General features: G+C 44.3%; 1 protein-coding gene across 1 annotated transcript in view; it reads left to right on the top strand.

The window, feature by feature from the left end:
- Positions 1 to 2127: 2127 nt before the first annotated feature.
- Positions 2128 to 19104, top strand: part of ptpra (protein tyrosine phosphatase, receptor type A) — a 71683-nt gene continuing 54706 nt past the window's right edge. The window contains 1 exon segment of the mRNA NM_001127950.1: positions 2128 to 2543. The gene's annotated coding sequence lies outside the window, so the exon portion shown is untranslated.

Raw genomic sequence — 19104 nt, forward strand, 5'->3', positions numbered from 1 at the left:
GCCAGTGTAATGTGCAGTGGGTTTGTTTGATACTGAATAAACACAGTCGGCAGAACGTGACTCAAAGTGAAAAGCGCTTCACCTACGCCGCGTCTCACTTCCTGCCGATATTCATGTGTTATTTCCAACCAGGAGACTTTATCATGAAATAATAGATTCAGCGTTAGTAATCAGACCATAATGCTCCATTACAATCACTGGGGGCAAAATTAACTTTTTCTTCAGCAGCTCTTCAGTTTGGCATTTAAGCAGCTATGCTGTTGCTAGGATCTTATTTACCTTAGCATCCAGGCAGTTGTTTGAATGCGACACCAGAATATAAATAAGTGAGGGACTGAATAGAAAGATAAGTAATAATAACAATAAAACTGGAGCCTCACAGAGCAATAGTTTTTGGTTGCCGGGGTCAGTGACCCCCATTTGAAAGCTGGAATGGGGCAGAAGAGGAAGGCAAATAATTCAAAACCTATTGCCATGTAGTGCCAGGGGCCCGGGGCCCGGGGCCCGGGCGTGAAACAGTGAAAGGCAAGTGCGCAGTGTGTACGCGTGGTCCATAAACACACGGGGAAACCCGATTCCAAGAAATCAGTTACATTCTGTTATGCTCTTGTGTGTTTTGTAAACAGAGGATGTATTTTATTTGTTGTTTGTGTCACTCTTTTTCAGTCATGATGCCACAACAACAGTGTTTGTAACACAACCTCTTAATCCTGGGGTAAAACAAGGGCAAAAACTGTCATTCTAACACAGAGGGGCAGAACTGGGGGGGCAAAACTACAAGGGAAGTGATCTGCCCCTTACTGTAAACTAAAGAAATGCTATGCAGGTCAGGGAGTTTTACTCATGTATTATAAGGGATAATGTACCCCCTACTGTAAATGATAAGGATATTAGCAGTCACTGAGGGGTTCTGTGCCCATATAAAGGCACAAGGCTGCAGGCTGAGTTATACAGGGAACTCTGAGTATCACTCATGTATTATAAGGCATAATGTACCCCTACTGTAAATGATAAGGATATTAGCAGTCACTGAGGGGTTCTGTGCCCATATAAAGGCACAAGGCTGCAGGCTGAGTTATACAGGGAACTCTGAGTATCACTCATGTATTATAAGGGATAATGTACCCCCTACTGTAAATGATAAGGATATTAGCAGTCACTGAGGGGTTCTGTGCCCCCCATATAAAGGCACAAGGCTGCAGGCTGAGTTATACAGGGAACTCTGAGTATCACTCATGTATTATAAGGGGTAATGTACCCCCTACTGTAAATGATAAGGATATTAGCAGTCACTGAGGGGTTCTGTGCCCATATAAAGGCACAAGGCTGCAGGCTGAGTTATACAGGGAACTCTGAGTATCAGGCAGCAGGCTATGAAAACACCTGTTTAACTGTATGTATAAATATTATATTTATAAGGCCACTGTAACGCTAATTTCCCCCTTGCAATTGCCCTTGTGGGTGCCAGGGGGTAAGTTGCTACACTGAGTCCTTTCCCTGTAACAGGAAGCAAGTTGTTACATTGTATGTCCGTCCGGCCCAGAATGGGGGCGGGGCCTAGCGCTCTTGCATGGCATCTCCGGGAAGCAGCGCAGGGGGGCGGGGCTAGCGCTGTTACATCTGGATCTGCAGCTCTGGAAGCGGCGCTGGTGGGCGGGGTTAGGCGGAAGTCTCCATTCAGCTGATATGTCCAGCTGAGCAGGGCGGGGATTAATGTTCTTGGTCATTAACATTTTGGGCGGCAAGCAGCGAGTGGGCGGGATTTATGCGGATGATTGGCGTGTCCCCGCCCCTCCCTAGGGATGGTGCAAGGCAGGAATGCTGTGTTGCTCGCCGCCAGTAGGAGCTGTGCAGCTGCCGGAGCGATCTGTGTGTGCAACATGGCGGCTTTCCCACACTAATACCCCACCTACCTATCCCGGCGGGACACAGGGGGTATAGAGCAGCAATGAGGCTGCGTTAGCGCCGAGCTACCCATTCCTGCCCTGGGAGGGTCTCATTCCCGCTGCATCTCCCCCGCTGCATCTCCCCCGGCTCTGGGATACAGTCCCCTTCCTCCGGGTCCCTCACTGAGAAGCCTCACACCGCCGGGTCCCTCCTCAGGGGCCACACACCGCCGGGTCCCTCCTCAGGGGCCACACACCGCCGGGTCCCTCCTCAGGGGCCACACACCGCCGGGTCCCTCCTCAGGGGCCACACACCGCCGGGTCCCTCCTCAGGGGCCACACACCGCCGGGTCCCTCCTCAGGGGCCACACACCGCCGGGTCCCTCCTCAGGGGCCACACACCGCCGGATCATTGCTATTGAAGCCTGGGCTACTGGATCCCTTTGCCCGGAAGCCACGGATTGCCTGATCCCTTCCCCTGGGAGCAGCAGCTTTCTGGAGCCCTTCCTTGGATCTGTACATCTCCGTCCCTGTAAGGATCTGTTCCCAGCTGGATCCCCCTTTCCCTCGGCAGCTGTGGCTCACTGGCCCCTGGGGCCCCTGGATCCCCTTCTCTGGAAGCCACAGGCCACTGAATTTCCCACCCAGAGGTTCATGGTAAGATCACTTTTAATTGCCCCCCTGGTGGCTTGGCTACCCCTCCCTTTCAATCCTACCTGCCCCCAGGGCACTATGCCCACTTCCCAGTGGCCCCTCTGTTCCTATATAGGGCCCTGCTCCCCTGCCTCCTTTCATCTCCTAGTAACCTAATGTACATGGTGCCAGGCTTTATATCCTATAAACCCCACACGCTTATGGGCCAATCCAGTCAGGGCTTGCCCCAATGTCCATTAGCCCAGGAGCTGTGTAGGTGGTACGGGCACATCTCCATTATATACAGTCATAGGCACATCCGTTCCTTTGGAGAGAAGTGGCCCATTAAGGCTTACAATCTAAACCAGGTATATAACAATATTAACCCCCTCCCTGCCTTGTGCTGCTGGTAATACTGGGGTTGTTCCTTAGCAGCAGATGGTTGGGCAAACAGGCAATTTGGGAGTCAGTGGGTGCCTGTATCAGTGTAGGGTGCATGTATCACAGGATGGTGAGCAGGAGATGCCAAGGGTTAATAACCCGTACCTGTTGCACTTTCCCCATATCTCTGTGTCTGATGGGCGAAGCCAAACTTTCATGTTTTGTCCCCCCCCCCCCTAAATTCCTGAAATGGACGGGGGCGTTAACGCTTCCTCACCAAAGAGACCTGGCAGAACGTGATATAGGGGAAGGGGCATTGGTTTTAGCCAGGGCTGAACTGCGAGTCTCTTGCTGCAGCCAAGCCCTTGTGTGTGTTCTTCTGCCATTAGGCTTCATGTATGTGTTACCCTCCCAACTGGGGATGGACTGGGAATATTAACTGGGATGGGGGTGGTCGTTGGAAACGGTAAGCTGGGGACATATCTGAAATATGCTGCATGCAGTTATAATTACCGTGTGTTTTATAGTATCACCGTTTATCCCTAATTATGTACGTAGTCTGATCCACTTGAATTGGAAACACATTATACAGCAGTAATATACAGGAATGGGGACTCATGGGTAATAAGCACAAGGGGCCCGTACCCTGACGTGTTTGTGTTCAGTTCCCATAGAGTGTGTTCCATCATATGGCACTGGGGGTAATCGGCCCAATCACCCCTAGGGCTGTGTACCTGTAGGGACTGTTGTAATTGGTTTATTCCTAAGACACAGCACCCATGGGAACTGCAATAAGGCTACAAAGGTGGGCGGTTCCAACCAAGGACTGAGGGATGGATACAGAATGTTCTGTGCCCTTCATCATTGGACTGGTATGCTGGTGCCATAGGGGGCATACGATGGAAGGTACCAAGTCAGTGGCAGTCTTGCTGCTTAGGTGGGTCAGAAATTGGGTGATCCAAAGGTATGACCCAAGTCACCAAATCCTATACTTGTCATGAAAGTCTAAATGCTGTGGCTGGTATATCCTGCTAGTAAATGCCCTGAGTTGGCAGCTTGCTGGCCTGTGTATGGGCCAAAACAACAGCCTCCCCAACCGGTATCTCATCGTGGCTACTGACTGTCTGTGCTGGAGAGTCCCACTGGGAGAAGACACTATCCATGGCTCAGTGAGGTCCTTCATGCATGTTGCAGCCGTATCTCTCTGTATCTTGCCGAGCGCCAGTTAGATATTCATTAGGGTGGCTGTTGATTTGGCCCCAATGGTAACGGAGACAAACAGTGTTGAGATTGATGGTTTGGTAACGAGAACAATAAAGCCGGCCATACACATTCAGAATTTAGTTTTCTTCCGACAAACGTTCGGATATAGATTGTGGGGACCACAGCTGGAGTCCCTTGGGGGGGTGCAGGGGCCCACACATGGTCTGAAAATTGGGTCAAACTAGGTTTCTATGTCGGTGTGTGTACGGCCAGCTTTCGGCAGTAACATGAAGAGCAACATCTGGGCGACAAGGTGCCATGGTATTGGGGTGTCCTGATCATTCCTTGGACAATTATCAACAAGTCATATGAAACCTTGTGTGTAGCCTGAAGGGCACATCCAGCAGCTGAACACTGTAGGGTTGCTGGGAGTTGGGTCAAGAGATGGAGGCTGTTGGGCAGTTCTATATCTCAAACTTTCCATCATGCCTTGACTACCCTGTTCTACATCGGCGCCACCCAAGGAATTGTGGTTTTGGTGACAACACAATGCTTGTCAGAGCCTTCAGGAACCCTTGGAGCTGGCACTCTAGTGATGTTCCACTAACATAGCCTGAACCATCTGTGTGTTTCTGGGAGGGGCAAAGAACATATTAGGTGACCCCCCCCCATTCAAGGTTCTGATCGCTCCGATTCTGCTTTGGTGACAGGAAGGGAGGTTGTTGAATGTTGACATATTCAAGGCATTTCTGTCAACCCCCATTATCCTCATTAGGCACGGCCTGAGGCTGCATAAGGAGAGCCTATTTAAGCTGCGCTAATAACCATCATCAGGTTACCCCTAGTGCCCGGTACCTGTAGCCCCTCTGTCTGTGCCTTTGAAGTAAACATAATTGCTTAAAGGGGCAGCGGTCGGGCAAATAGAAACATCTTGGGGTCCAACCGGCCCATAGAAGGCCCTGCTCCCAACTTGATAATGATAACGTAGGGCCGGTATTGGTGCTTATCTGTGGGCCTGGTTGACACCCCTTGGGAGCAGGAAGCTCATTGGACAACAATTAGTGCCTTTGGCCGGCCTTGAACTCGCTGCCATTGGTTACTGCAGGAGAATAATACCCCTCACTTTCTGGGTGCAGGTTTATTATTATTATTAACATTTATTTATAAAGTGCCAACATACCCCACAGCGCTGTACAATAAGTGGGTTTCATACATTGGGCATACAGAGTAACATATAAAGCAATCAGTAACCGATACAGGAGGGGAAGAGAGATAGATAGATAGACAGATAGATAATGGAAAGATTATTATTAACATTTATTTATAAAGCGCCAACATATCCCGCAGCGCTGTACAATAAGTGGGTTCCATACATTGGACATACAGAGTAACATATAAAGCAATCAGTAACCGATACAGGAGGGGAAGGGAGCCCTGCCCAAAAGAGCTTACAATCTACAAGGATACTCCACTCTCTGCATTACATTCCCCATGCGTGTCGAGTACCTTTAAGAGAAATGTGTGACTGTAGCCACAGCCCCAGCAGCTGTAAACTTTAAAAACCACACACTTCTGTAGAATCACCTGGAGTCACGCTAGCGTCAGCGTAGCATTGCAACCCCCCGGCAAGCCCGGACAAAAATAACTTGTTTTTCATCTATTTCCATTTTCCTTTCTGCACCTTGTCGTTCCTGGAATTTAAACTGCTCATGAGTTGCTAGGGATCAACAACCCTAGCAACCAGGCAACCCTGTGATTCTTTACTTCTATAATCCGTGCCCCCCGAAAAGGGGGAATCCAGATTCCCTATGTGGTAAAGCCCAAACTGTCATGCTATGGGGCTTCCGAGACGCCAGTGAGAATAAACCTCTCCCAGGTTGCAAACGGCCCTTAGCGCTTTCTAGGAAACCAGAAGCAGAAGTGAAAATGTTTCAGGGCTTGTGGGGTCACAACTGCGGTGCAAATAGTATTAAAGGGCAACTCACTATAGACGGCTAAATAACAAAGGGCATTAAGAGTCTTGGAATAGTCCTACCCCCTTGGCCCAGGACTGTATTTTGGCCCGGTGCTGCCCTAGGATTTATGTGGAGGTGCCCAGCAGCAAACTCAATGGTACTGGGAATTTTTTATACAGGTATGGGACAGAACAGCCCTATTGGGTTTATTTCATGGTTAAATGATTCCCTTTTCTCTGTAATAATAAAACAGTACCTGTACTTGATCCCAACTAAGATATAATTACCCCTTATTGGGGGCAGAACAGCCCTATTGGGTTTATTTCATGGTTAAATGATTCCCTTTTCTCTGTAATAATAAAACAGTACCTGTACTTGATCCCAACTAAGATATAATTACCCCTTATTGGGGCAGAACAGCCCTATTGGGTTTATTTCAGGGTTAAATGATTCCCTTTTCTCTGTAATAATAAAACAGTACCTGTACTTGATCCCAACTAAGATATAATTACCCCTTATTGGGGGCAGAACAGCCCTATTGGGTTTATTTAATGGTTAAATGATTCCCTTTTCTCTGTAATAATAAAACAGTACCTGTACTTGATCCCAACTAAGATATAATTACCCCTTATTGGGGCAGAACAGCCCTATTGGGTTTATTTCATGGTTAAATGATTCCCTTTTCTCTGTAATAATAAAACAGTACCTGTACTTGATCCCAACTAAGATATAATTACCCCTTATTGGGGGCAGAACAGCCCTATTGGGTTTATTTAATGGTTAAATGATTCCCTTTTCTCTGTAATAATAAAACAGTACCTGTACTTGATCCCAACTAAGATATAATTACCCCTTATTGGAGCCCAAAAAATCCTATTGGGTTAAATTACTGTTTAAAGACTTAAGGTAGGCGATCCAAATTACCGAAAGACCCCTTATCTGGAAAACCCCATGTCCCAAGCATTCTGGATAACGGGTCCCATACCTGTATAATGGAACTATATGAATAAAGGAAGATAATCTAGAAATGATAATAGAGAAATGAGTCAAGGAATGTATTTGGGGTATAGTGTGTGTATAATAAGGCATAATGTGTATATTGAGGTATAGTGTGTATAATAAGGCATAATGTGTATATTGAGGTATAGTGTGTGTATAATAAGGCATAATGTGTATATTGAGGTATAGTGTGTATAATAAGGCATAATGTGTATATTGAGGTATAGTGTGTATAATAAGGCATAATGTGTATATTGAGGTATAGTGTGTGTATAATAAGGCATAATGTGTATATTGAGGTATAGTGTGTATAATAAGGCATAATGTGTATATTGAGGTATAGTGTGTGTATAATAAGGCATAATGTGTATATTGAGGTATAGTGTGTATAATAAGGCATAATGTGTATATTGAGGTATAGTGTGTGTATAATAAGGCATAATGTGTATATTGAGGTATAGTGTGTGTATAATAAGGCATAATGTGTATATTGAGGTATAGTGTGTATAATAAGGCATAATGTGTATATTGAGGTATAGTGTGTGTATAATAAGGCATAATGTGTATATTGAGGTATAGTGTGTATAATAAGGCATAATGTGTATATTGAGGTATAGTGTGTATAATAAGGCATAATGTGTATATTGAGGTATAGTGTGTATAATAAGGCATAATGTGTATATTGAGGTATAGTGTGTGTATAATAAGGCATAATGTGTATATTGAGGTATAGTGTGTGTATAATAAGGCATAGTGTGTGTATAATAAGGCATAATGTGTATATTGAGGTATAGTGTGTATAATAAGGCATAATGTGTATATTGAGGTATAGTGTGTATAATAAGGCATAATGTGTATATTGAGGTATAGTGTGTGTATAATAAGGCATCATGTGTATATTGAGGTATAGTGTGTGTATAATAAGGCATAATGTGTATATTGAGGTATAGTGTGTATAATAAGGCATAATGTGTATATTGAGGTATAGTGTGTATAATAAGGCATAATGTGTATATTGAGGTATAGTGTGTGTATAATAAGGCATAATGTGTATATTGAGGTATAGTGTGTGTATAATAAGGCATAGTGTGTGTATAATAAGGCATAATGTGTATATTGAGGTATAGTGTGTATAATAAGGCATAATGTGTATATTGAGGTATAGTGTGTATAATAAGGCATAATGTGTATATTGAGGTATAGTGTGTATAATAAGGCATCATGTGTATATTGAGGTATAGTGTGTATAATAAGGCATAATGTGTATATTGAGGTATAGTGTGTATATTGAGGTATAGTGTGTATAATAAGGCATAATGTGTATATTGAGGTATAGTGTGTATAATAAGGCATAATGTGTATATTGAGGTATAGTGTGTATAATAAGGCATAGTGTATATATAATGAGATAAATGTGTGTGTAGTTGAAGGCGAGTAGAGGCAAGCTGGGACCCACGATGGAGGCCAGCCCTGGATATATATAATGTTTGGGTCTGGTTTCCTTTGATACAGGCTAATCCCTTTAGTGGTACAAAGGCTGGCAGGGGTAAGATGCCCACACAGCCCCTGGGCATGGATTTACATTTCATGCCTGACTGAGCCCCACTCCTGTGCTGCTACTAAATTCGGCGCTGTGCTACTCCCGGGGGCTCCTCTCCGGTGCCCTGAGTTTTACACAGACACGGGCATGTGATGCAACTCCCAGTACCTCACTGCCATGGATTTAATGGGCTTCCCTTTATTGTTACTGATCAGACTGGTGGGCCACTGGTCTCTTCTGTGGGCAAGCTCCTCAGCCCATGCACAATGCTGCCTGATCCGATAGCCGGAACTGGTGTGTGTGTGGCCAGCTGTAACATATTGTAGCAATTATTGGGCCCCATGTAACCGTTTCCATGCCTTGCTGGAACTTGCCATATGGACTATCGCTGGGGCAGGGCCGGAGCTGGCTGCAGGGATCACTATTACATTGCACTTCCATGTGACGGGGCCAGAGCTATTTAATGGCAGGATCCTGCAGGAAGTGAAGGCGGCCAAGTTTAATTGCTTCCCCCCCCGCTGCTGATACATGTGCTATCGTGTATCTCTCTACCAGCCAAGTGCGTCCCACAGCTCCACGCGGCGACGTCTGCAGCAGGGATGCTCCGACCTTTGTTTGTCCTGCTGCTGGGGCTTCCAGCTAAGGATTCTGGGAGTGGTAGTTCATCGCCTCCAATCCATCTGTTGTTTTAGTATGATGTAGACGTTGATATTCTCAGACAATTTGCAGTTGATTTTTATTTTTTGTAGTTTTTCCGTTATTTAGCTTTTGGTTTAGCACCTCTCCAGTTTGGAATTTCAGCAGCTGTCTGGTTGCTAGGGGCTTGCTTACCTTAGCAACCAGGCCGTGGTGTGAATGAGAGACTGGAAAACAAATGGAAGAGGGACTAAATAATAAAAGACAACAATAAGTAACAATAGAAATAAAAGCAATAGATTTTTGGCTGCCGGGGTCGGTGACCCCCATGTGAAAGCTGAAAAGACGACGAAGGCAAATCATTTAAAAACTATAACAAATAAACAATGAAGAGCAATTGCAAAGTTGCTGGGAATAGTACATTCTCTAACGTACTAAAAGTTATCTGAACCACCTCTTTAAATAATACTTGGATTATGATCTCAATCTTGAACATCCCCAACGCCTGACCCAGATGCATCGCAGCCAACCCTATACTGCCCAAGCCTTTCTCTGAGTAGCGGGGATCATGGGATTTGTAGTACAACAGTTGTAAGATTTAGCTTTGGGCAAATTTTCCTAGGGGTACCAATTGCTACCTCCAGATATAGCTCAACTTTAACACTGCTGCTGGGAGTTGTAGTTCAGTAGCACCTGGAGGGGAACCAGTTAACTGTGGGAAAGTCCTGACCCAAAAAGCACGCACTTCACTTGGGTTTAACAGTGAGATTTGTGGCCTGTGCCTGACGCTGGGAAGAATGGGAGTTGGGGCAGGAAGGAAGGGAGTTTATATACACAGCGCTGTTAGGGAATAACCACGATCTGCAAACAATTTTTAGCCCATTCCCGGCGATCCTGTTACATTGAAGTCACCGGCTCTGATTGGGGGGGGGGGGCTGAGGGGAACGGAACGGCGATGGGTTCAAAGGAATCCCTGCCTTCCGTGGCTATTTATGGCAAGTTTATGGTTAATCCAGTCCCTAAGGCCGGGCCCCAACTGGGTGCAAGAACCATAGGAATATAAAGAGCCTAGAAATATATAATATAACCCCCCCTGGGAAACGATTGGCCCCTCTTATTCCATCCTGGCCAATGTGTTTTGTGCAATCGGCCAGCCATTGGGATTAGTCACCCTGCTACCCCCAGTACCCCGCGTATGTTCTGCTCATAATTGGGAATTTATATGAGAAAGAGCCTTCCCTTATTGTTTGTAAAGGGGAAATTCACCTAAAGTAGCGTTTAGCATGATACACACAGAGCTGTACTAAAGCCATTGCATTTCTCATGCTTTTTGGATCATTTTGTCTTTTTGTTCCGTTTGTAACTTCAGCAGCTTTCTAGTTGCTAGGGTCCACTTTACCCTGGCAACCAGGCAGTAGTAATGAAAGACTGGAGGATGAAAAGGAGAGACTGAAGAGAAAGATAAAATACTAATATTGAACTTTAAAGGTGAGCTACTCCCTTTTACAAAGAACAATAAAGCAGCATTAGGGCAATTAGGGGAAGACCATATAGGGCCCCCTTCTTAAAGGACAGATAGCCAATACAGTATTTTACATGCTTTTATGTTGTGACCCCCCTGGTTTTTAAAACTGACCAACTTCACAGAAGCATTTTAGTGGTGTTATAATCAGCCTGCAGCCACTGGAAATGGTCTTAGAATTCTGCTGTATTGTAATTTAAAGGGGAAGTTCAACTTTATAACCCTGTTTTACCCACTTTTTTCCTTACAATACAAGGGTCCAGTTGCTCTGCTGATGTGCTGCACAGGCTCAGTGTCCACTGTATTACAGGGATAGGACCCGTTATCCAGAATGCTCGGGACCAAGGGTATTCCAGATAAGGGATCTTTCTGTAATTTGGATCTCCATACCTTAAGTTTAGTAAAAAATCAATAAAACATTAATTAAACCCAATAGGATTGTTTTGCATGCAATCAGGATTATTTATATCTCAGTTGGAATCAAGTACAGGTACTGTTTTATTATTACAGAGAAAAGGGAATCATTTAACCATTAAATAAACCCAATAGGGCTGTTCTGCCCCAATAAGGGGTAATTATATCTTAGTTGGGATCAAGTACAGGTACTGTTTTATTATTACAGAGAAAAGGGAATCATTTAACCATGAAATAAACCCAATAGGGCTGTTCTGCCCCCAATAAGGGGTAATTATATCTTAGTTGGGATCAAGTACAGGTACTGTTTTATTATTACAGAGAAAAGGGAATCATTTAACCATGAAATAAACCCAATAGGGCTGTTCTGCCCCCAATAAGGGGTAATTATATCTTAGTTGGGATCAAGTACAGGTACTGTTTTATTATTACAGAGAAAAGGGAATCATTTAACCATGAAATAAACCCAATAGGGCTGTTCTGCCCCCAATAAGGGGTAATTATATCTTAGTTGGGATCAAGTACAGGTACTGTTTTATTATTACAGAGAAAAGGGAATCATTTAACCATGAAATAAACCCAATAGGGCTGTTCTGCCCCCAATAAGGGGTAATTATATCTTAGTTGGGATCAAGTACAGGTACTGTTTTATTATTACAGAGAAAAGGGAATCATTTAACCATGAAATAAACCCAATAGGGCTGTTCTGCCCCAATAAGGGGTAATTATATCTTAGTTGGGATCAAGTACAGGTACTGTTTTATTATTACAGAGAAAAAGGAAATTGTTTTTGAAATTCTGAATTATTTGATGAAAATGGAGTCTATGGGAGATGGGCTTTATGTAATTCGGAGCTTTCTGGATAATGGGTTTCCGGATAAGGGATCCCATACCTTTACTTTCAGTGTTGGGGCAGTTGTGCTGCAATAGGTTGCTAATAGGCCCCCCTTGGCTGTGAAAGGGTTAAGGCTGCACCCCGCCGTTCCATTGCATGCTCCGTTCCAGTGACTAAGGCTTTGTGATGGGCTCGCTGGGATTCCGGCGTGTCCTTCCTATGAATGGTGCCGGCAGCTCGGCGTGGCCCCTGCATGATGTCATTGCTTTTATGTCTGTTTACATTCCGGGCACATTCATGGCTGCTCGCAGTCTGCTGGAGATTTAATGCGAGAGGCTTAACCGCGTCCGCCGCCCTTGCACCCTGCATGGGAATTCTCTCATCGGCGGAAATCTCTTCCCAGTTACAGGTTCTGTGGGATTTGTTTTTTTTTTCCAATAAATTAGAATTGGTTTTCTGAAAATTAATTTGTAGCAAAGAAAGTTCCCCTTTAAAATCCTGAATCTAAAATCCTTTTCTTTGTTTTAAAGGGCAAGCCTCTTTGGTATGTTGGGCTGGGTGTAGCCTGAAATACCTGGGCCTCTCCCTTATATTACCGGTATCAGACCCCTTATCCAGAAACCCATTATCCAGAATTACTGGAAGGCCATCTCTCATAGACTCCATTTTAATCTAATTATTCACAGTTTTAAAAATGGTTTTCATTTTTCTCTGTAATAATAAAACAGTACCTGTACTTGATCCCAACTAAGATATAATTACCCCTTATTGGGGGCAGAACAGCCCTATTGGGTTTATTTAATGGTTAAATGATTCCCTTTTCTCTGTAATAATAAAACAGTACCTGTACTTGATCCCAACTAAGATATAATTACCCCTTATTGGGGGCAGAACAGCCCTATTGGGTTTATTTAATGGTTAAATGATTCCCTTTTCTCTGTAATAATAAAACAGTACCTGTACTTGATCCCAACTAAGATATAATTACCCCTTATTGGGGGCAGAACAGCCCTATTGGGTTTATTTAATGGTTAAATGATTCCCTTTTCTCTGTAATAATAAAATAGTACCTGTACTTGATCCCAACTAAGATATAATTACCCCTTATTGGGGGCAGAACAGCCCTATTGGGTTTATTTAATGGTTAAATGATTCCCTTTTCTCTGTAATAATAAAATAGTACCTGTACTTGATCCCAACTAAGATATAATTACCCCTTATTGGGGGCAGAACAGCCCTATTGGGTTTATTTAATGGTTAAATGATTCCCTTTTCTCTGTAATAATAAAATAGTACCTGTACTTGATCCCAACTAAGATATAATTACCCCTTATTGGGGGCAGAACAGCCCTATTGGGTTTATTTAATGGTTAAATGATTCCCTTTTCTCTGTAATAATAAAACAGTACCTGTATTTGATCCCAACTAAGATATAATTACCCCTTATTGGGGCAGAACAGCCCTTTTGGGTTTATTTAATGGTTAAATGATTCCCTTTTCTCTGTAATAATAAAACAGTACCTGTACTTGATCCCAACTAAGATATAATTACCCCTTATTGGGGGGCAGAACAGCCCTATTGGCTTTAATTACTGTTTTAAATATATTTTTAGTAGACTTAAGGTAGGAGATCCAAATTACGGAAAGATCCCTTATCTGGCAAACCCCAGGTTCCAAGTATTCTGGATACCTGTATACCTGGTATGGGACCCATACTGAGACAATTTGCAATTGGTCTTCATTTGTTAATTGTAGTTTTGTAGTTTTTTCACTTTTTGTTCAGCAGCTCTGCAGTTTGGAGTTTCAGCAGCTATCTGGTTGCTAGGGTCCATATTACCTTAGCGACCAGGGAGCAGTTTGAATGAGACGATGAGCATGGCCTTTAATAGAATGTGTTTTTCATGTATAATAATCCCAGGGAGGGATGTAGGGCCTGGGTGCATCGGGGCGTTTATGGGAAGCGAGGTCCTGCGCGCAGCGGAGCGGAAGGGATTGGCACGACAAGCTGTGGTGCTGCAGAAGCAGATGGCTGCGCAGCGGAGCGTGCCTAGCATGGACCGACAGGTGAATCGCAGCTATAAAAGGTCAGCGCTCTCTGCCTGTAGTGGCAACAGGAGGTGGAAATTGATTTTCTTAAAGTGACAGGCGCCGTCCTGCCCCCCTTGTGCCTTTTCTTTCCCTAAGTTTGTGATTTTCACCAAATCCCAGCCCGTGTTTTGCCCCTGCCCTGTGCCGCAGACTGGCGTAAATAACCAATGGGGTGAAGGGTTTAGCTTCCACTTATTGTGCTGCACTGTGACTCTGTTGAGAGTTGTAGTTCAGTGGCATCTAGTAGTTGTGCATGGTAGCCGGTGTTATAGGAGAGACTGACGCTGAGTCACACAGTTTAAATGTGTTGTTCACCATTACGTTATCTTTTAGTATGATATAAAGAGTGCTAATCTGGAGTTGGTCTTCATTTTTTGCTCTGTCTTTTGTTCTGCCGCTCTCCAGTTTGGGATTTCAGCAGTTATCTGGTTGCTAGGGTCCAATTTAACCTAGCAACCAGGCAGTGGTTTGAATGAGAGGCTGGTATATGAATGCTTTGAAAGAGAGACAGGAATATGAATAGAAGGGGGGGGCCTAAATATAAAAACACAATAAAATCATAGCCTCACAGGGCAGTAGTTATTTGGTTGCTGGGGTCAGTGACCCCCATTTGAAAGAGTCAGAAGAGAAAGGTGAATAATTTAAAATCTATGAAAAATAAAGACTAATTGAAAAGTTGCTAAGAATAGGCCATTCTATAACATACTAAAAGTTAACCTGAAGGTGAACGCTCCTTTAATGAAGTTTAATTAATCTTTCCTCATTATAATTACACTGACATTCCTGCCTGACTGCCGTGCTGTGTATATGTGCCAATCGGAACGCAGGTATGGGACCTGTTATCCAGAATGCTCGGGACCTGGGGTTATTTGGATAAGGGATCCTTCTGTAATTTGGATCTCCATACTTTTAAGTATACTAAGAAATATTAAATAAACCCAATAGGGCTGTTCTGCCCCCAATAAGGGGTAATTATATCTTAGTTGGGATCAAGTACAGGTACTGTTTTATTATTACAGAGAAAAGGGAATCATTTAACCATGAAATAAACCCAATTGGGCTGTTCTGCCCCAATAAGGGGTAATTATATCTTAGTTGGGATCAAGTACAGGTACTGTTTTATTATTACAGAGAAAAGGGAATCATTTAACCATGAAATAAACCCAATTGGGCTGTTCTGCCCCCAATAAGGGGTAATTATATCTTAGTTGGGATCAAGTACAGGTACTGTTTTATTATTACAGAGAAAAGGGAATCATTTAACCATGAAATAAACCCAATAGGGCTGTTCTGCCCCAATAAGGGGTAATTATATCTTAGTTGGGATCAAGTACAGGTACTGTTTTATTATTACAGAGTAAAGGGAATCATTAGAATTATTTGATTAAAATGGAGTCTATGGGAGATGGCCTTCCTGTAATTCTGAGCTTTCTGTATATCAGATCCCATACCTCTATAGTTATTTGTAAAGTGCTCTCCGGAGATACTGGGATTACAACTCCCAGGGCCTGGCCCCTGGTGGTAGTTGTAGTTCAGTGACATCAGGAGGGTTTGTGGTTGTTGGTGCCAGGGTATGGGGGGGCTTAGCTGAAATTTCCCCTGCTGGGGGGGTTGCGTTGCTGTGAGAGTCACAAGCCGGCCGTATCACGAGGCTCTACATGACTGACTGACTGACTAGCAGATGATCAGATCCTGTCCCCGCTGAGTCACAATCCAACTGGCCCATTTGACTCATCGAGAATCTTAACTGCCCAGAAATCATCGGGGGGTTTTAACTCTTTCCTCGCTGCAGGCTTTTGGCGAAGGGGCATAGGGCTGGGAGTCTCCATGGTTCCGTAGGTGCTGCCATTATATAAACCATCATCATCACTGTCACTATAAGGCCCGTCTCTAATGAGATGCCACCATAGCTTATTACAGGCACATACCCCTGGCGGCCCTCCAGTACTTTGCCCGTATACACATATATATGGCCCAGCAACCAATCAGCACTCTCCTCCACTTTCATTCTAAGCAGCTGCTCAGTATAAATTCATCCAGGCAGAGTTTGCCTTTCCCTTTCTGCACTGCTGGTTCCCACTCATGAAACACTCGGCTGTTAAACGGACTTGCTATGTTGTTTCAAGAGTCAGAACTAGAGAACAGATAAACAAATAGATGGGAAAAATTTTCAAATAGTGATTGAAGAATTGTAATGAGTTTGTGTTGGAGATTTTTCTTTTTTGTTTTTTTTTATGCAAACAATATACAGTTTTTGGGAGTTCCCCTTTAAAGAGCATGCTTTGTTCTGCATTGAATTGAAAATAAAAAAGCAAATCCCAAACTGGGATGGGAGAGAGAGAGGCCGACCCTGCTGTCAGCTTATCTGTTTATTTAGGGATCTTTGCTGACTGTGCAGAGTTCAAAGGGCATTCTGGGACTGGGTAGTGGTTTTGGTTGCCCTTTAAATAGATGTTTTCCTGCAAGGAGGAATCTGGGTTGGAGGGTGTGTGTAACATATAGGGATGCAACAAATCTGTTATAATACATGAGTATCACTCATGTATTATAAGGGATAATGTACCCCCTACTGTAAATGATAAGGATATTAGCAGTCACTGAGGGGTTCTGTGCCCATATAAAGGCACAAGGCTGCAGGCTGAGTTATACAGGGAACTCTGAGTATCACTCATGTATTATAAGGGATAATGTACCCCCTACTGTAAATGATAAGGATATTAGCAGTCACTGAGGGGTTCTGTGCCCCCCATATAAAGGCACAAGGCTGCAGGCTGAGTTATACAGGGAACTCTGAGTATCACTCATGTATTATAAGGGATAATGTACCCCCTACTGTAAATGATAAGGATATTAGCAGTCACTGAGGGGTTCTGTGCCCATATAAAGGCACAAGGCTGCAGGCTGAGTTATACAGGGAACTCTGAGTATCACTCATGTATTATAAGGGATAATGTACCCCCTACTGTAAATGATAAGGATATTAGCAGTCACTGAGGGGTTCTGTGCCCATATAAAGGCACAAGGCTGCAGGCTGAGTTATACAGGGAACTCTGAGTATCACTCATGTATTATAAGGGATAATGTAAGGGGGTATTCGTCCACATCCAAGGGTTCGGGGGTTTGGCTGAATCCAAAAGAGATGATTTGGTGTATCCTTAGTATCGTCCATTACTTGCACACATGGTTGTAACTGATGCCCTGCTTTGGCACCTGAGCTCTGGCATCTCTGGGGCAGTGCCATGTGTGGGTGTGAGCTGCCATACTGCTGGGGCAATTATTATGAATATGGCTGTACATAAAGGAGTTAAATGTAGCCGCTGTTGCACCGGGCCGTGCCGCTAGCCAGTAAGTGCATGACATCCCCTGTGCCGCTGCCCGCAGATCGGAAGCATCCCGTCGCCCACTTCCTAACCCATTTTGCAATTAGGTTGTCGGGCCGCGCGCCAGCCCTGACCATAAAACCCAGGCACAGTCAGAGTCAACATGCTGTGGGCTGAGGGATCTGAGGCTCCCATGTTGTGTGCTTGGCACCGTTAGAATGGCGGTTTCCCACTGCTGGGCGCAACACGCCAGCCTCCTCGGCAACAATAGGATTTAAGGCTGGACTGTCACATTTGGCAGACCTTCCTGACTACATCTCCCAGAATCCTCAGCAAGTTTGAACAGGATGCTTTATCAGTGTTCAAACCTGTTCTGAAGGGTAGGACAGGTTCACCAGTACAGAAACTATAACTCCCATATTCCTTTATCATGTAAAGGGGGTGCTGGGAATTGTACCTTGGCAGGAATGGGCCAGGTTGTCTTTCTCTTTCCTTTAAGGAAAGTAAAGGGGTGGCCTGGGAACCTCTTGATGTTATATACAGAATGCTAGGGACCTGGGGCTTTCCAGATTAGAGATCTTTCCATAATTTGGATCTCCATACCTTAAGCCTACTAAACAAATCATTTAAACATCAATTAAAACTAACAGAATTGTTTTACCTCCATTAAGGATTATTTATATCTAAAATATCAGCCCCCTAAGTTTGCCCATAGCCTGTACAGAGAGATACCATAAACCTATGGCAGCATAGGGATTCCCCTGTACTAAGCACAATTCAGCAGGAACAGCCCCCTAAGTTTCCCCATAGCCTGTACAGAGAGATACCATAAAACTATGGCACATTGGGATTCCCCTGTACTAAGCACAATTCAGCAGGAACAGCCCCCTAAGTTTGCTCATAGCCTGTACAGAGAGATACCATAAAACTATGGCACATTGGGATTCCCCTGTACTAAGCACAATTCAGCAGGAACAGCCCCCTAAGTTTGCCCATAGCCTGTACAGAGAGATACCATAAACCTATGGCACATAGGGATTCCCCTATACTAAGCACAATTCAGCAAGAACAGCCCCCTAAGTTTGCCCATAGCCTGTACAGAGAGATACCATAAAACTATGGCACATAGGGATTCCCCTGTACTAAGCACAATTCAGCAGGAACAGCCCCCTAAGTTTGCTCATAGCCTGTACAGAGAGATCCCATAAAACTATGGCACATAGGGATTCCCCTGTACTAAGCACAATTCAGCAGGAACAGCCCCCTAAGTTTGCTCATAGCCTGTACAGAGAGATACCATAAAACTATGGCACATAGGGATTCCCCTGTACTAAGCACAATTCAGCAGGAACAGCCCCCTAAGTTTGCTCATAGCCTTGATTAGCTGCTTGGGGATATTGAGAGGCAGTTGTGCAGGCAGGAGAGCAGATGCTGGCTTGAGTAGAACACAGGTCCCTGTGTATTTCCGAGGCAGCTGACATAGAAATGTATAGCAGTGCTCAGGTATTTCCTCTGCATGCCGAGGGGGAACAGCGGGCTGCATTCTCCTGACGCAGATTGTGATCATTCCAGACTGCACGCCCCGGCATTATATAATAACCTCGGTATCCCTGGCTTTCCTTCCAGTTTTATGCAGTGGGGCAGGACTTCCTGAATTAATTCTAAAATAAATAGATACTGTTACCATCAGGT

The sequence above is a fragment of the Xenopus tropicalis genome, chromosome 1 (assembly GCF_000004195.4).
Source record: "Xenopus tropicalis strain Nigerian chromosome 1, UCB_Xtro_10.0, whole genome shotgun sequence".
NCBI classification, from domain to species: Eukaryota; Metazoa; Chordata; class Amphibia; order Anura; family Pipidae; genus Xenopus; species Xenopus tropicalis.